Source organism: Chroicocephalus ridibundus, chromosome 9, assembly GCF_963924245.1.
Source record: "Chroicocephalus ridibundus chromosome 9, bChrRid1.1, whole genome shotgun sequence".
NCBI lineage: Eukaryota > Metazoa > Chordata > Aves > Charadriiformes > Laridae > Chroicocephalus > Chroicocephalus ridibundus.
Window position 1 is genome coordinate 43635158 of NC_086292.1, and position 15861 is coordinate 43651018.

General features: G+C 44.2%; 1 long non-coding RNA gene across 1 annotated transcript; it reads left to right on the plus strand.

Annotated features, from left to right (window-relative positions):
- The first annotated feature begins 1559 nt into the window (after positions 1 to 1559).
- On the plus strand, positions 1560 to 9422 carry LOC134521008 (uncharacterized). Its single transcript, XR_010072605.1, has 3 exons — positions 1560 to 1656; positions 6922 to 7054; positions 9330 to 9422. It is a non-coding gene; the product is annotated as an uncharacterized LOC134521008 (long non-coding RNA).
- The last annotated feature ends 6439 nt before the right edge of the window (positions 9423 to 15861 follow it).

Below are 15861 nucleotides of genomic sequence, written 5' to 3' on the forward strand. Positions count from 1 at the left end.
TTCAAGTGAAAGCTTCCTCCCCCTTCCCAACATTAATTTTATAGATGTCTAATTAATTATCCTCCCTATGGCAACTGGCTGTGGTTTTTATTAACTTGCAAATCAAAAAAAGAGTCTGAAAAATGACAAGTTAATTTTTTTTAATAAGGTATGTCTTCCGTGTTTATTCATATTTTATTACCCAGCAGTCTGTGAAGCTATCTATTTAATTTGGAAAATACATTATTGCGGTTTGAGTAATCTCCCGTGGAAAAAAAATAAGGATTATTTTGCAACCACAGTGATGAAACATATTGTACTGAAGTCACGAATATGCTAAACAGCTACATATATAATGATCGCGACAGCAGTGTTAATGTTAATATAATCCTTGCATCAATTTTCTCCTGGTATGGGACATTCCCAGATGCAAAACTTTTGGTATAAATCCTGGGCCTATTTTGGCAACAAGTGTTTTGCAATTGGGTTTGATGGAGCCAAGATTTCACTGGTTCTCTCTAGTCCACAAAACTCAGAATTGTTCCACCAACGTGAAATGAAGCTTGTACAAGCATCTCTTCCTCATGAAGAGAATGAAAAAGTACAGAGGAGCTCCTGCCAATGCTTGCTTCACACCGAAACTATTCTGAGGAAGATTCTCAGAAATGAGGGTGAAGACACGGGGGGGAAAAAAAAATAATGACTGCTGCAACGTTTTGGTAGTTGTTTGTACCCTTTCCACAAGGAATAATGCTTCCCATTTGACGTCCTGCTGTTTCTGTGACTTATCTCAGGAATTAATGAGCTCTGTAATCCTAGCCAAGTTTAGAAATGTTACTAATTGCAAATTGCTTTGATTTGACTTTTCAGCTTCTTGTCCCACCGAGTGCTGTCTCCTGTCTGGGACCGTGCCTGAAGGTTCCTGGTGGCTGGTCGTGTCCTTCCACTTTGGAGACAGTCAGCTCTGCTAAATGTTGCTCTTTATCCTGTACTTCTACCCATGTTACCAGAAGGAACCATGCCTCTAGTCTTGTGGATCCATCTGCTGTTTCATCCTGCTTTGACTGTGGGAAGTACCAGATGCATTCATGGAAGATGTTGGGCGCCCATAAAGGGAAGAGGAGATTTCTCAGCCACCCCAAGGCCAGCTTTTTGAGATGAGCTCAAGTCTTCTTTGAAGCTCTGAAACAATTTGCTCTGTCTGTTCCCCTGTTGAAAACTTGGCTGGGAGTCCCTGGCTTTCCTTCTGAAGTGCAATGGTTTATAATCTCCACATTTCTTTAGTTCTATTGGCATAATTTAGAGATTTCTTTATTATTCATACTTATATGTCAGTTCTTGGAGGAGCGTGGGGAAGACAAGATAGAGAAATTGTACTGAAAGAAAGAGCTGTCAAGCTTAATGTGGGGCATTTCTCATTTTCTGAAACTGTGGAAAGAAATATTTGCGAGGCAGTCGTTTGGACAGTCTCTGTTCCAGCTTTAGAAACCTTGGCATATTTATAATGTTTGACTGTATGAAAGGTACGAGTGCATGCGACTGCTATAAATCCAGATAAGTACAGCACTGGGCAATGCTACTCCACCCGTGGTCTGCAAGGTGTCAGCAGGTAGCCCGTGACAGCAACTGCCAGTACCCACAGGCTCTTTTCAGTGGTGCCCAGCGACAGGACAAGAGGTAACGGGCACAAACGTGACCATAGGAAGTTCCACCTAAAAATGACGAGGAGCTTCTTTCCTTTGAGGGTGGCAGAGCCCTGGCACAGGCTGCCCAGAGAGGTGGGGGAGTCTCCATCTCTGGAGACATTCAAAACCCCCCTGTGCGACCTGCTCTGGGTGACCCTGCTCTGGCAGGGGGTTGGACTAGATGATCTCCAGAGGTCCCTTCCAACCCCTACGATTCTGTGATTCTATGACCTGTTGGGTAAGGGGGGCTCCAGCCCCAGGTGCCTGCAATAGGCAGGAGCTACCTCCTAACAGCAGCTGGGAGCAGACACGAAGTCAGATTGTTCTTGATCATCATGATTTTTACAGGTTGAATATAGCTGGTTTGTGTCTGCAGTGAGAAAAACACAATTTTGGACAGCAGTAGCATTTTGCCTGCCTGGGTGATTAGTGTTTCATTTAGCATTCTGTTAACTGCCTGCCAGACTCTTAAGGGATGCAAGCTAGTGCGTAACATCTTTCTCCAAGACTGTTAGGACCTTCTTTAATTAAAAGGAGGTTGAGGGAAACGTTGATGTGCAAAGTAACTCTATGGCCAATGTGTTCATATTGATTAAGCAAGAACCATGCTTTGGTGTGTGAGGGGTATTTTTTTTTTTTTGTCTTTTTTTTATAAAATCAACATCATGGGCCTACAATGGAGAATCTGCGTTGGGTGGACTCTTATGTTGGCTTCTAATCGCAGTGGATACTGATGAACTAGAGAAGTCACAGCGTTGACGTGGAGTGGAGAAGACTCATTCCAGTGTTAGCTGACTTGCTGGGATTGAGGTCAATGTTAATCAACTGGGTTGATTACCAGGCATGGTGCTCTCGTGCTCGAAGAGGACGGCGTTGAGTGTAGGACTGCACCTGGCAGCAGTGGACGTGAGCAACAGGGGTTGCCGATGACCCGGTGCACCCCTTGGGATGCGCGCTCTCCTTCACTGCTGCTCACACCCGGAAATAAGACTCCGCACGCTGTTGCAAAGTTCTTCTCAATTCTGTTTTCTCAGTGTCTTGCACTGATAATGAATTTTGAATTCCCTGGGATAATTAGGCATAGTTCGAAAAAGCCAAAAAGGACTTGGCCTTTATTTGGCAGTTCTGTTTCACAGCAGTAATACATCTTGCTGGGATTTTAGGATCATCCACACCCTTCTTTTTCTTCTTAATCACTCGAATTTTGGTTTCCTTCCTTGGAGTGTCACTGATAAATATCTTGCCTTTTCACATCGTACTGTTTAACTAACCTTTTTTTCACAAGCTATCCAAAATCTAGATGCCTACTGTCAGTAAGTGATATGAAAAACACTTGATTTCTTTCCAAGCTGAGGAAAATGGAGAAATCCCCACCCTACCAGCCTCCCTAGAAGAATGTAGCAATCACATTTCTTTTTTTCTTTCTTTTTTTTAATTTCAAATTTTGCTCATAATCTTCCTGTATTGCAAGTTAAAGAAACTATTCTTTTCAGCCCTGGCACCAAACTAATTTAATTTCCCGATTTTCATTATCTTCCTATTAACCAGTAGTGCTCTGCAACAAAGAAGCTATTTGAAATATATAACGCTGCAGCCATTCTGTGCTGCAGACTCTCAGGGGCACTTCGATAAATTACAACCTCATAATGAAGAAGTAGGGGGAAAGAGTGGCAACAATAGACTTTTTTCACAATAGAATGAAATCGGGATTTGATCTGATGCAACGCGACTTGCTCACGGCGCAGATAGAATATCAAATCGTCCCTACGAAACTTAAACCTCGCTATAATCCCCCCGCTGTATCCATTGTTCTACCCGACCCTTGAAGACGACGTATAATAGTTTGCAAATTGGGATTTAGTTGATACAGTTTGTTTTTTTCAACTTGCTCAATTTAATTATCTTCAGCCTACAGTCTAATTTATGTGTGTTTGATGTCACTATTCATTAGCAGCACAGATACAGCCTGGAAAGTGACTGCGAAAAAAAAATAAATAAATGCTGCTGTGTTCCCTCCTTAAACACACTGCACTGGTTATATAGTGGAGTTGTGTTACAGAATGGGTTTGGAACAACACCGTCAGAAAAATTACTACCTAGAGGAGCAGAAGAATGTGAGTTTGTATGGGAAATGTCTGTAGAAGTTGTAGTATCAAAAGGACGTAGTTCTAATTCTGTGCCAGGACACATATCTGATTCATTAGCTGTCACTTAGAAGGGAGACAGACAGACAGACCCTGAACTAGAGTTATGATTTTCAAGGTCACTGGCCAAATTGAAAAACTGGCAACGCATTTAATTGTGGGTTACTGTGAAACGGATTTGTTTGGGTTTTTTTTCCCCCCCTTAAATGAAAATTCCTTACAATGTTTTCAAACAAATGTAAGGTTTTGTAAATCAAAAATGAAATATTTGGGTTTCTTTTTTTAAGCACAGACTGTGAAATGAGGGTCGCTTCCATCTGAAAAAATATTTCCAAAATGTTTTTGGTTTTCCCTTGTGTGTTGTGTTTTTTTTTAAATACAAATATTTCCCCAATCAAAACAACTTACTGACATCGCTAGAAACTTGGAGATTAGTTTTGATTAACTGAAACGCACGTTTTTAAGACAGTTACAGACGTTGGTTTGGCTGACTGTTCTCCTGAATACGCTGCCTGGCTCTAATGAAACAACACGTCCGACCTGGGTCCTGGCTCGGGCGTCCCTGAGTTTGCCAGAGACCAAATCAAGGTGCTGGCTCTGATGGTCCCTTCCATCCCTGCAAACGCGGGTGAGGTTTCCCAGTTCAGGCCCATCTCGTTGGTAGGGAGACACCTGCTCTGGAAATCCTTTCCACACAGCTTCCTCCCTCCATCCTTCTTGTCCTCTTGGTAGCGGGGATTAGTAAACCCCTGGAAATAGGAGCGCCGGATCCATTGCTGGGACCTCTCTGCTGCTTGTTGCTCCCTATGGATGGGTGCTGCTGAGTTATGGGACAAACCAAGTGGGGCAAGCTCTGCTCTGGGAGGTCCAGTTACCCCTGCGAGGTCACTCTCTGCTTTAGGCGGCGTCTTTGCCTTTTGTACGTATTGCTGAATGATATAATGGTCACTGGGAAATTAATGACTAACTCATTAAACCATTAAAAAAAAAAAAAAAAATCCCTATCCCTCTCCCCACTGAGGCCAAATTCCCTGCTGGGGCAGAGCACATGGCGCTATGCCCGCTCGTGGGAGGTCTCGCTCGGTCTCAGAATCCTTCCTTGGGTTTAGCCGAAATCTCAGGTTTCAGGAGCGTGGCCTCCTGCCCTTGTTTCCCCGGCCATGGGGCTGAGGAGGAATTTCTCAGTGCCTGATACTTGCCAGCTGGCCGGAGCCGCTGCTGATTTCGGGGGCGGGGGGGGATCCCAGGGGCCGGCAAACAGGTGCTGGCGGCTGCGAGAGATGCGCTTGGTCCCGGCATTGCACCGACCGTCGGAGCGATAGGTATTGCTTACATACGGGGTGGTTGGGGTCTGGAACTATCACACTCCAACGTAGCGATTGCTCCCAGTTATCGGAATTAAAACCCACCCATTCTTACTATGAAAAATCCAGCCCACGTAGCTATTTTAAAGCAATAGCGTGAATTGTTATACGTATCAATTAAATCAGCCCTTGCAGTGACAAGTGAATATTTGATTTTCTACCCCCAAAGGACAGCACGTACGATACTACACTACGGTGATATTTTCTAATAAATTATCTAGCTGACATCTTGCCTCCAAGTGGGAGAGGAAGATTGTTAACAAAGAAGACAAAGCCAGCTCTTTCCTATTTATGCCTCATCTCTATTATGCATAAGGGCACCAGTCTCGGTGCTCTGTACCTCATAAATGGTGATAGCTGGGAGAGGAAGAGTTCCTTTGCTGCTTGCACACTACATATATATGTAGTTTTGAAACGTGTACACAGCAGACACAGAATCAACCCCAGCTTTGCCCTTCCCTCTTCCTTTCCCGACCCAGAAGCAAGTAGTTATCTCACTGATAGGAAAGAAAACGTTAGGTCAGTTCCTCCAGCGACTTCGCATCAGCATCACTTCACACAGAGCCTCGTGTAGGGCGCGAAATCCCACTGGTTGTGCAAGGAGACCACGTGAAATTTGCTGGTTTGGGATAGACACCGCGGGTGGGATAAATGGAAGGGCTGGGTTTGCTCTCCTTCACCCTTAGGCATAGCCAGGAAAAGGATGGTTTGTCTCTCAGCATCTCTTTCCTCTTTTGTGGTGCTGGTGATCCCATACATTCCTACTGGGGCTAAGGTTTGGTGAAAAGCCAGAAGAAAGGCCGTGTGAGGAGTATTCGTTGGCCCCAAGGGAACACTCGTGAGGCTTTGGAGAGGATTTCGGTGGTTTGCAACATTCAAGAGAATTAATGAGAATCTGAAAGTGGAAATAATAAATTCTTCTTAATTAATTCAACATTTTGACCAAGTAAGCTGGGGGAGAGGGAGACACATGACAGCTGGTGGAACAAAGTTTCACAAATTTCAGTGAGTTTCGCTGCCCAAAAATCCTTATTGGTTTTCTTGTTGTTTTCAAAACCATAATGGCACCCGCTAAGGAATCAGGAGCCACGCAGCGCGTAAATAAGCAAGCAAAGCAGGAGTCTCGGAAGGCAGTTTTGAATGAATTTACACTGAAAATGCTCCTCTGATTCACTTTGCACATACTTAAGAAAGTACTTTTGGAGACTTACTTCCCCTTGAATACAATATATTAACTCGTTCTTCTGCTTACCGGGAGCTGCTTACGTGTTGTTATCTATTTATTAGTAGTGGGAACAACTAGTTACATGCAACTTCTTTCATTGCAAGTAAGCTTTTTGAACACGTTTTTGTACAACATTATCCCAGCAAAACGGGCCAGAAGAATTGGTTTGACGGGGCTGGGTTTTCCCTCCTCCTTCTGCCTCCAAAAGGGTTTTCCCAGCTCTCAAATCGGAGTTGTTGTGGCTTAGTGGCTCAGAGTTGCAAGTAAATGGCAGTTCTCCACGGGGAAGGGTGCGTCTGAAAGGGGCTCAGCCTTCTGCAAAGAGCGGAATAACTGCAGGAGAAACCTTAATTGGGCGCAGGAGGGAGGAAGGAAAGAAAGCCCTTGACAGGTTGAAATATTTTTCTGTAGCAGCAGCATTTTAGAGACACTTGTTAATGAAGATGATTGATTGGAAAATGAGTCAAAGCTTTTAAATCTTTAAAAATGATTTTTCTTTTTTTTTTTTTTTGCCTTCTTGAAAGCGGATTCCTCATCTGATCATGAAGACAGGAGAATTTTCCTTTCCACCTCCAAAGAACTGAAAGTTCCTCCGGGCTCGATCTGAGAAACGCTGCATAATTACGCACGGGACACCTGGTGCGGTTTGTGTGACAGGTGGGATGAGGTATCTGCTTCGCTTTTGAGACAGAGAACGGCGAGAAAAAAGGCGTAATACCTTTTGTGCTAAGTGTTTAATAACGTCTTTTGTCAAACAAATTAACACGAGACACCCTCCCCAAAATCCAACCAATGCCAACAAACAGCTGGGATATTACCTGACACGCGACTGAAATTTTTAGATAATGTGTATTGTTGCTTGCCATGAAAAATAATGAAAAGAAAGTAAATGAGAGGATGTTTTTCAAAGGGTTTTATTGTCTACTCTATCCTAGTGGAAGTGATAGTCATCAGTATTGGTAGGGAAGGTAGAAATAATGGTAGCAATATTAATATCCATCTTCCACTTATGTCTCACTTCCGAACGTATGAAGTATGTGCTAAGAAGATACATGGCATCAATGTGACGTTAATAAGAGCTCAAATATAAAACATTCCCAAAGTGAAAGCTTTTCCACCAGTTAATTTAGATTTGCTGCCTATTTATATTTAATAAACAAAATACATCTTTTGCTGCCTACCTATATAGCTGGCACTCGTAAATACAATACTGGCGCAGTAGAATTGGAACATGAAGAAAGGAAGTGAATATATTTTTAAAACGTTTAAGTTACGTGAGGCAGAACAAACGCAGTTGGTAGGCTGTATTGCTTTCTGTGTATTCAGTCTTACAGCCTCACTGTTGCTGCACGCATGGTTTATGTGCCTCCAAATTGTTTGAGCTTTAACACTTGTAAGAGAAGTAGAAAGCAGGGTTCCCCACGCACACTTTCTTCAATTTTTTATTTTTTTTTTTTAAATGAGTCTGCTTCAAGCAAAACACTCAGTTCAGAAGCTCTGACCTCGGATAAGTAATGTATTTTATCATAACCTTAAATCAATGAGAATTCTCCACAGATAAATATTAGCTGTGTATGTAAACACCTTGCTGAATCCAGGCCTCTTCCGGCAGAAGCCCTGAAGTCTCCACACCTCCAAGAGCAAAGCTCTTCACCTTGGGAAATGCACAGGCTTCACTTGTAACGGAGAAGCCTGTGCTAAATACACCTTCCTGCTGAGCCAGGGTGAAAATGAACTGATGCCATGTTCAAAAGTATGCGCATCTGGCCTTTTTTGGCTGTTTTGCAAAGCGGATGGGGTGTTACAATCCCAGCTGAATTCTCCTTTCCGATTTGCGCTTCGATTCTGGTGACCTGCAGACCACAGACTGTGCTCACGGTCTGGGCAGCGCTCGCTTTTCAGGGTCATGTGCTGTGGGCTTTGTCCTTAAAGGATGGAAAGAGGGACTGAAATGATTCTTCCTCTGTTGGGCTGGCTTTATCCTCTGACTAGACATGATAAAATTTTGGGCCAGATGCCTAGGTGGTCTGCTGAGCCTTGGATGTCTTCACAGGGCCTGCACGGACAGAGATAGGGAGCATGGTCCATTCCAGCTCCCAGTCCCTTATTTGCAGTCTTCTGTGATCCTAGGAGCTAACAATAATAATATCAAGTGTCATTACCAATGGCTTTTTTAAACGTCATTTTAATTCTTATTCTGAATAGCACTTAAAGCACATTTTTGTCTTTCGCCGACAATAAAGTGCAGCCTCATAAATATTTAACCTGTCTGATTAAATTATCCATGCTGAAACAGATAACTGGGCACTTTAATAAGCTTAAACTAGAATCTTGGCTGTTACTATCTCCCCGAAGAAAAGAGAGAAAGCGATAAACGCTCCCCTGGCCTAGGTGAACCTCGCACCGCTCAGCTCAGCATCGGGAGATTCTTATCAGACCTGAACGAGGCCCCAGAAACGAACACAAATTGGATGATAATTAATAGCAATCACTGCCTGTCTTTACGGCTCTCCGGCCGACAAATGCCGGACAAAAAGTCCACACGGCTCCTCTGTTGCACAGCCAGAGAACCAAAGCGGGCAGAGGTGGTGGTGGCCGTGCCCATGGCGGTGTCCCGCTGGAGAGAAGGCAGAGCTGCGATGCCTTAGATGTAGATCACCAAACCAGCTTCCTCTGTGTAAAGCCCCGTTCCTACACTCAGAGGCACTCGCTCCAAGTCTGTACAGAGACTTTTAGGGCCAGGGAGGATGATTATAGTCTTCTCTTGAGGCACACCGAAAAATGCCAGCCATGGGATGCCAGCCACGGCATGCCACCCAGCTCTCTTTGTTTCAAGCCCTCTGGCCTGCAGCTGGATGTAAGCATGTCTTTTTTAATTGAAAAATGAAATTATGACGGCAGCTGCTAGTTTTCTCTTTATGTTCTTGTACAGCATTGAAACAGCCTCTGAGTCACCTACTGCTGACTCCTGCGGTCATTCCCCTCACTCCAACAGAGGTATCTTCTCTACCTCCGTCCTGGCTCATCAGCCCAAGTCACTGTGAAAGCTCTGTACAAGGATGTGCACGGGGTCATAACCCTCTGGCAGGCGTGAGAGCATCTCCCAGAGCCACTTTCAGCCCAGAATTGCCAGTTCCTCATCTTGACACGTGGCATGTCCAAAGTACTCTCTGGGGTTTGGTGCAACCTCAAGGCTTTATTGAAGGAGAGATGGGAACCAGCTGAGATGCATCTCAGAGCAGGAAAACATGAAGATGTAGGGGCGTCACGTTTGGGGCAGGACCTAGGACGAGGCAAGCTTGAGCTGGAAGCAGAAGAGGACCAAGGGCGGGAGAAAGAGAAAGAGGAATGAAGATTTGGGGCCAGGACCAAAAAGCTGCATAGGGTGGGTTGTGTTGTGGAGATGGTGAGTATTTGCAAGACCTTTTGTCCAGTAAGAACATCCTCTGCAGGCGTGGATCAAGCGGGCTTTGTTTGATCCCAGCCTCCCGATCACTTGCTGCTGACTGGCAGTGAGTCACCAAGCCGTTGGCTGTGCTGCTCAGCTCCTTCGTATCCTGTCCAAGATTCTTGTGCCCCTCCTTGTTTCCTAACCCTTTCTACTACCCACTCCGCACCATTTCTGCGGTGGCTCTGCCAAACAGCTGCAGCGAGTACGACCACGAGCCAGAAGCTGGTCCCCCTCGTCTCAAACAGAAAGAACCGTCTTGAGATTCCTTTGTGCGCACAGGGGAACAGCTCTGGGTGAGAGTGGACGGGGTTTAAAGCAGGGAGGAAGGGAGAAAGAAGATTCCCCTTGCAACCTGTCATAAAGGCAGCACAGAACATTTGGAGCACGAAAGGAGGAGGCATGATCTGATTTTGTTTGCAGTCCCTTTGACGCTTCACAAGAAATTAAGCGAAATGTCCTCAGCATCCTTCAGCAGCAAAAAAAAATAATAAAAAAAAAAATCCCAATTAAAAAAAGCTCTTATGCATATCTGAGAAAAAGAAAAAAAAAAAAAAGGTTGGTCTGGAAATAAAAGGAAAATCAGGAAATCAGGGCAAGAGATATAATTAACAGACTTATTACCTTAGGGGGGAGAAGAAGAGTTTGTTTTGCAGCTTCACAGGATGGGAAGGATTTCAATGCTAAGTGGGCTCCTATATGTCCCTGCGCACGTGGATCTCTAGCTCCATGTCTGTGCTTTTGCGTCTGTGTCTAAATGCAGAGACGGAGAGTTGGCAGGACTTGTGTTACTCTGTTTATATGTAAAACGTATATACGTTATTTATACGTTTGATACGAAACATGGAACAAGCTGTCAAGAGCAGGTGTGGGGTATGCGTGTGTGAGAAATGCCTAATGTATACTTTCTCCCGCCTTCCAACTTACACAAACACACCCACCTCTCCCCACTCCATTTCCACTCCATTTTAGGCCAAATGCTCCCAAAGCCACCGAGCGCTCTGCACCCTTCCCTGCAAGCAGGGCGCTAACAAATGATAGCTGAAAAACCCCTCATTCCGTAGCCTCTCATTCTTTGCTTTTTTCAAACCGTCTCCCACGATTTTGCTGCGCTCTGGTTTTTCAACAGAGACACTTCAAGCGCAACTGCAGGTTGCTGAGGAACGAACACGTAACGCCAAACGTAACTGTTAGTCCGGCAGGTAGTGCAGAGGCCTCCCTGTTAATTAATCTTTAATGTCATTAATTGGTTGTCTGCTTGGTGGCCCGAAAAAAGGGTAAACATTGTTCGCAAATCAATTTACTTTTGCTTCTAACCAGCTTGTTTTCAAGGGGATAAAAACAATTATGAGCATTGCACTGACCGGACAGCCAGGCTTTACCGATAACGCCACTGGAACCGTAAAACATGCAAGCCATGCTCACCCCTGCGGGGCTCCTGATTGAGTTTCTTTCCTTTCTGATTGACTCGTTTGTTTGTTGTGGATAAAGGTACACAGTAAGAAGGGGATATCGTTGGATTTCATTTCTTCTGACCAGCTGACTTTTTTTTTTCCATACCCTGGGCTTGCCCTAAAACAGACCTTCTGGAGTCTGCTGCAGCACGTGGAAAATAAAAGGGATTGTTCCTGGCTGTGGCTGTTCAGCCAGCTTACACTGCAAACACGTGTGTTTTTTTCTCTTTCCGCGGCAGGACCTGGGATTTTTCATTCTGCTAATCGCTGTGACGATCTCCGCTCCAGCACCTGGGTACGGAGCTGGCAGGGTACGGCCAGCCCTTAGTCTTGGCATGAAGGATGGGTGGGACGGTGTTTGCGAGACAGCGGGGGCAGTAACGTGGAACTTCCCTTGCTGTTAGTCAGATTTCGACAGAGGTGAGGGATAATATGCCAGAATGAGAAGGTCTCAGGATGAAGTATGCAAGATCTGTACAGTAGATATCATAGATGGTTTGTGGCGAGGGCCCAGCGTTCACACAGCCATTGGTGGTGCAGCAGAGAGCTCTGCTGGGCTCCCCGCGGTCCACGGCTTTTCCTAAAGACCAGGAGAAGTGTCTGTGTGTTCGTAAACTGTTATTCCAGAGTGTCTCCCAAGTTCCATCTTCTATTTTAACCATCTTCCTCCTCCCAGAATTGGCCTACTCGAGCTTAGCGCTATGTCAAATAAGTCTGAAACGCCCTTTAGTTAGCTACTGCCCACTCCATACTCTTAACTGCCTTTAGAAAAACCTCTGTTTTCGTTATGGTAATGTGAGAGTCTTCTACAGCAGTCCTCTGCTTGGGCTGAGAACATTGGCAAGTGAGCCGCATGGAAAAGGTTCTCTTGAGCATTCAAAGCGATACTCAGGACTAAGCAAACTATCAGCCTTCATTGCCCTGAACTTTGGAGCAACTCAAAACACCTGGTAAATCAGTCTGGTAACTCAGAAAAGCTGGGTCAGCAGGGAGCCTTATCAATTAGCAGTGAGTAGCAAGGGAAGAGGTTCTTCCTCTGGTTAAGACTGGGAGGTGATATTTAGCACTGCCACGTTCTCATCTGGGAAATTTTCTTTGCTTTAAGGAAGAAAATGCTCATTCTCAGGAGTTTCTTTTGGAGTGATGAGGCCTTTCGAGTTATGTTACTCTGTGCTGTAGGAACGGCAAGGGACGCCAGCTAGCAGTGGAGTTAGGAGTGAAGAGCAACTCTGGTGGAGGAAGAGGAGTTTGTAAGGCAGCGAAAAACAGCAATCTCATGGTGACACTGGATTCCCTGCTCAGCTCCATGCAGAACTCGTGGCATGATTTGGGGTAAGTCTTTCTGTGGGATTTGTGGCTTGATGATAATCTTGTTTTGGTCACGCTCTTGGTGTGTGGTGTTGCAGAAAGCATGAGGGCCAGGTGACGCTACTGCAGGTGGTGGCACTAGTAGCCTCAGCTGGTCTAGAGGAGATGTGGTGGCATTGAGTGGGCAGAAGCTACAAATATAAATGGCTGATCATGCAGTTTCTTGCCACTGTTGCCAATTCTAACTTTTTCTAAGGAGCTGGTAATTTAAAACATTATGTGTGTATTTTTACATCTTTTGCCCTTCATGAAGGACTTAAAAGGCCTTTCCTGTGGTTCTTAGGAGACAAAGGGCTGTGGATTCTAACCCTGAGTGTTTAACCCTTGATGAAATGTATGGTTTGGATGTGAATTTGTTGAGTTTTGCCTCCTACAACTGTAGATGTTGGACCTGGCTGCTTTAAGATAGGCACATGTAGACACAGGCCTTAATTCCTTCAGTAGGACTGTGCCTTCGGACAACACCTTTATTCAAACACCCTGTGGCATTTCCTCTTCCTCATGACAGTTTTGAACGCTCTGGTTGCAGTGTTTAAATATCTAACGTGGTTGTATTTATGAAACCTTCAACACTGCCTCTCAAGAGGGCTGGAGTCTCTTTTGTGTCCTTTTCATTTTAGAGTTCCCCAGGATGGAGGATCTCCTTCGTGCCTCAAATATTTTCGAAGAAACTCACTGGGGCTCTTCTGCCACCAGTTGAATATTTTATTTTTTTTTTAATTTTTATCTTTTTTTTCCCCCCGAACGCTGACTATAGAAAACCAACCCTCAACATGTCTTGAAATGCCCCATTCACCTTCCTTGAGTGCTTGGGAGCCGAGTGTTGTTCCCCGTGTGCCCTCTCTCGACGTGAAGCCCTGGCCAGGGAAGCTGCTTCTTCCACATACTCTATTAGCTACTGTTGGGATTTTCAAAGATTGGCTGAAACTTGTATTACTTTTCTTTTGGAAATCACTTTAACTTAATTACTCATAGCTATTCAAGAGGGTAATGCTCTCACTGGCTGGGGTAATTAGGAAGCCTTAATTAGCTCCTTAAAAAAATATCAAAGCTTAGCTGTGTCATTGCTATATCACCCTCATTAGTTCAGTCTGGCAGCATTTAACGGGCACATTTATGTTTCTGATTTACATATTCTTTCCCATAGTGCTGAGCAATATAACTTGCAATAATAATAATAAAAAAAGTTAGGTTGCTCCAGAGAATCATTACATGAGAGATGTGGGTATAGACAATATGTGAAGAATATCCCGGTATCTTTACAGTTGAACTTGGTTTATTGCCACAGTACTTAGACTTTTAATTGTATTTTATGTGTGCACGCCGCTTTTTCTTCTGTCACTAGCCTTGCCCTCGTTTAAATTCTGTGGGTGAGCAGGAGCACGTTCTTGCTCTAAAAAAAAACCCTTATTGTTGGAGGATAAAAATGGCAAAGGTGAGCTCCTCTCCATTACTATGCCAAAGCTGCCAGGTGTGTAATCTCTAGGATGCTAAAAGCATGTCGTGAGCCCCAGTCTGACTGGTCTCCAAACAAACCTCACTGGAGTCAGCCGAAGGTTTTGCTCGTGATCTTGAGTGGAGTACAGAGCGATTATTTTTATTTTTTTAATCTCAATTAGAATGTCAATTTTGGAGCAATCGGCAGTTAGTTTTAAAAGAGATATAAAGGCTTTATGTAAAGGTACATTGTGCTTTTTTTTTTTTCACAAAAAAATAAACTGCTTATGGTGGGGAAACATATAAACCTTTCATAGTGTCCCCTAATGAGTAAACAATATGACCCAACCTTTATACAAATACAACTTGACCTTTATCTATCATGTGCTTCATTCTGATACAGTGTTCAAAGTGATTCTATAGGTAGAGTTTGCGGGTGGCACAGAATTTTCTACTTCTGCGGACAGCTTTCACCTATCCAAGAGATGCTTCCAGGAGTGGAAAGGGGATTCCAAAAGAAGGTTGATTATTTTTTTATTTTTTTTTTAATTTTATTATGCTTCCTGTAAAAATAATTCTGGGATTTACCTGGTGAGTCTGCTACTGCATCGTCCGGTGCTTTTCTGCAGTTTGCATATGGCCCTCTCCAGTTTGTTGTTGGCTACAGCAATACGATTATCACTTTCCAGGTTTAACGTGCTTTACAAAAACTGCCCCTTGCTGCCATCTGGGCCTGATCCTTCATCCTGAATATTGTATTGCTAGTGCACCTTCTCAGCCTCTCTACAGTGGGTTATGAGGAATCGCTTTCAGTTGGAAGGAGATACCAAAGTACCTGCTCTCCTTGTGGGGAGCAACTGCTGGGATCAGAATGAGAAATGGCAGTGAGGGATGATCTGAGCAGAACAGTTTTTCTTTTATTTAAATGTATTTATTTATTATTTTTTCGACTTTGCGTAGGAAGGTCAGGGTTGAATTGCATGGGTGACCTGAGGAGGCTGCAGCAAAATGGAGGTGAAGGTCTGGGGCTGGAGAGGGAGGGCTCTCGGTGCTTTTGGGAGGTGGCAATTTCAAGACAATCAGAACATTTGGAAACCTACTCTGGATTTTAAACTATAAATAGCCCAGCCACAGCTTGCGTTTTCCCTATTATAGCTCTTATTAATAGCGCTGTGCGTATTAAAAAGGAGAAGACAATAGGGAATCAGTTTCAGCCTGAAAATCCAGGGAGTTGAGAAGTAATTTATAAGTTACTTATCTGATGCATATTAACCAAAACTATTGAAAGTAGAGGAAGGCAGATGACTGGCCTCTTTGAATGGATTTTATGATGTTGAAGGACAAATTTGTCTCATTTGAACGCCATATAATTACTCAAGGTTATATTCACTTGTAAAACAGATACTTAGAACTGAAGTTTCGTTCCTTTCTTGCTGCATCAAAAGCAAAGCATATTTTATTCTTGATGCAGTTCTTCATGCAGCTTGCGGTGTGAGCGTTATGTGGGAGTTCGTGCATTTATTTACAATGGTTATCTCCCCGCTCTCCCCACCAGCTTGCTGGTTACTGAGGCTCTTGGCCCTGCTCTGATCTCCCGGTGCTGTGGTGGCGTGCAGATCTCCCCCAGCCTTGCAGCTTCATTTACAGAAGAACCACCATCACCTTTATCCCCTCTCTCCAGGGAGTTCTCTTTGAAGCAAATCTGATCAAACCCCTCTGATGCATCACAAGCCCTCATCCCTCTTGCAGTTCGCTCC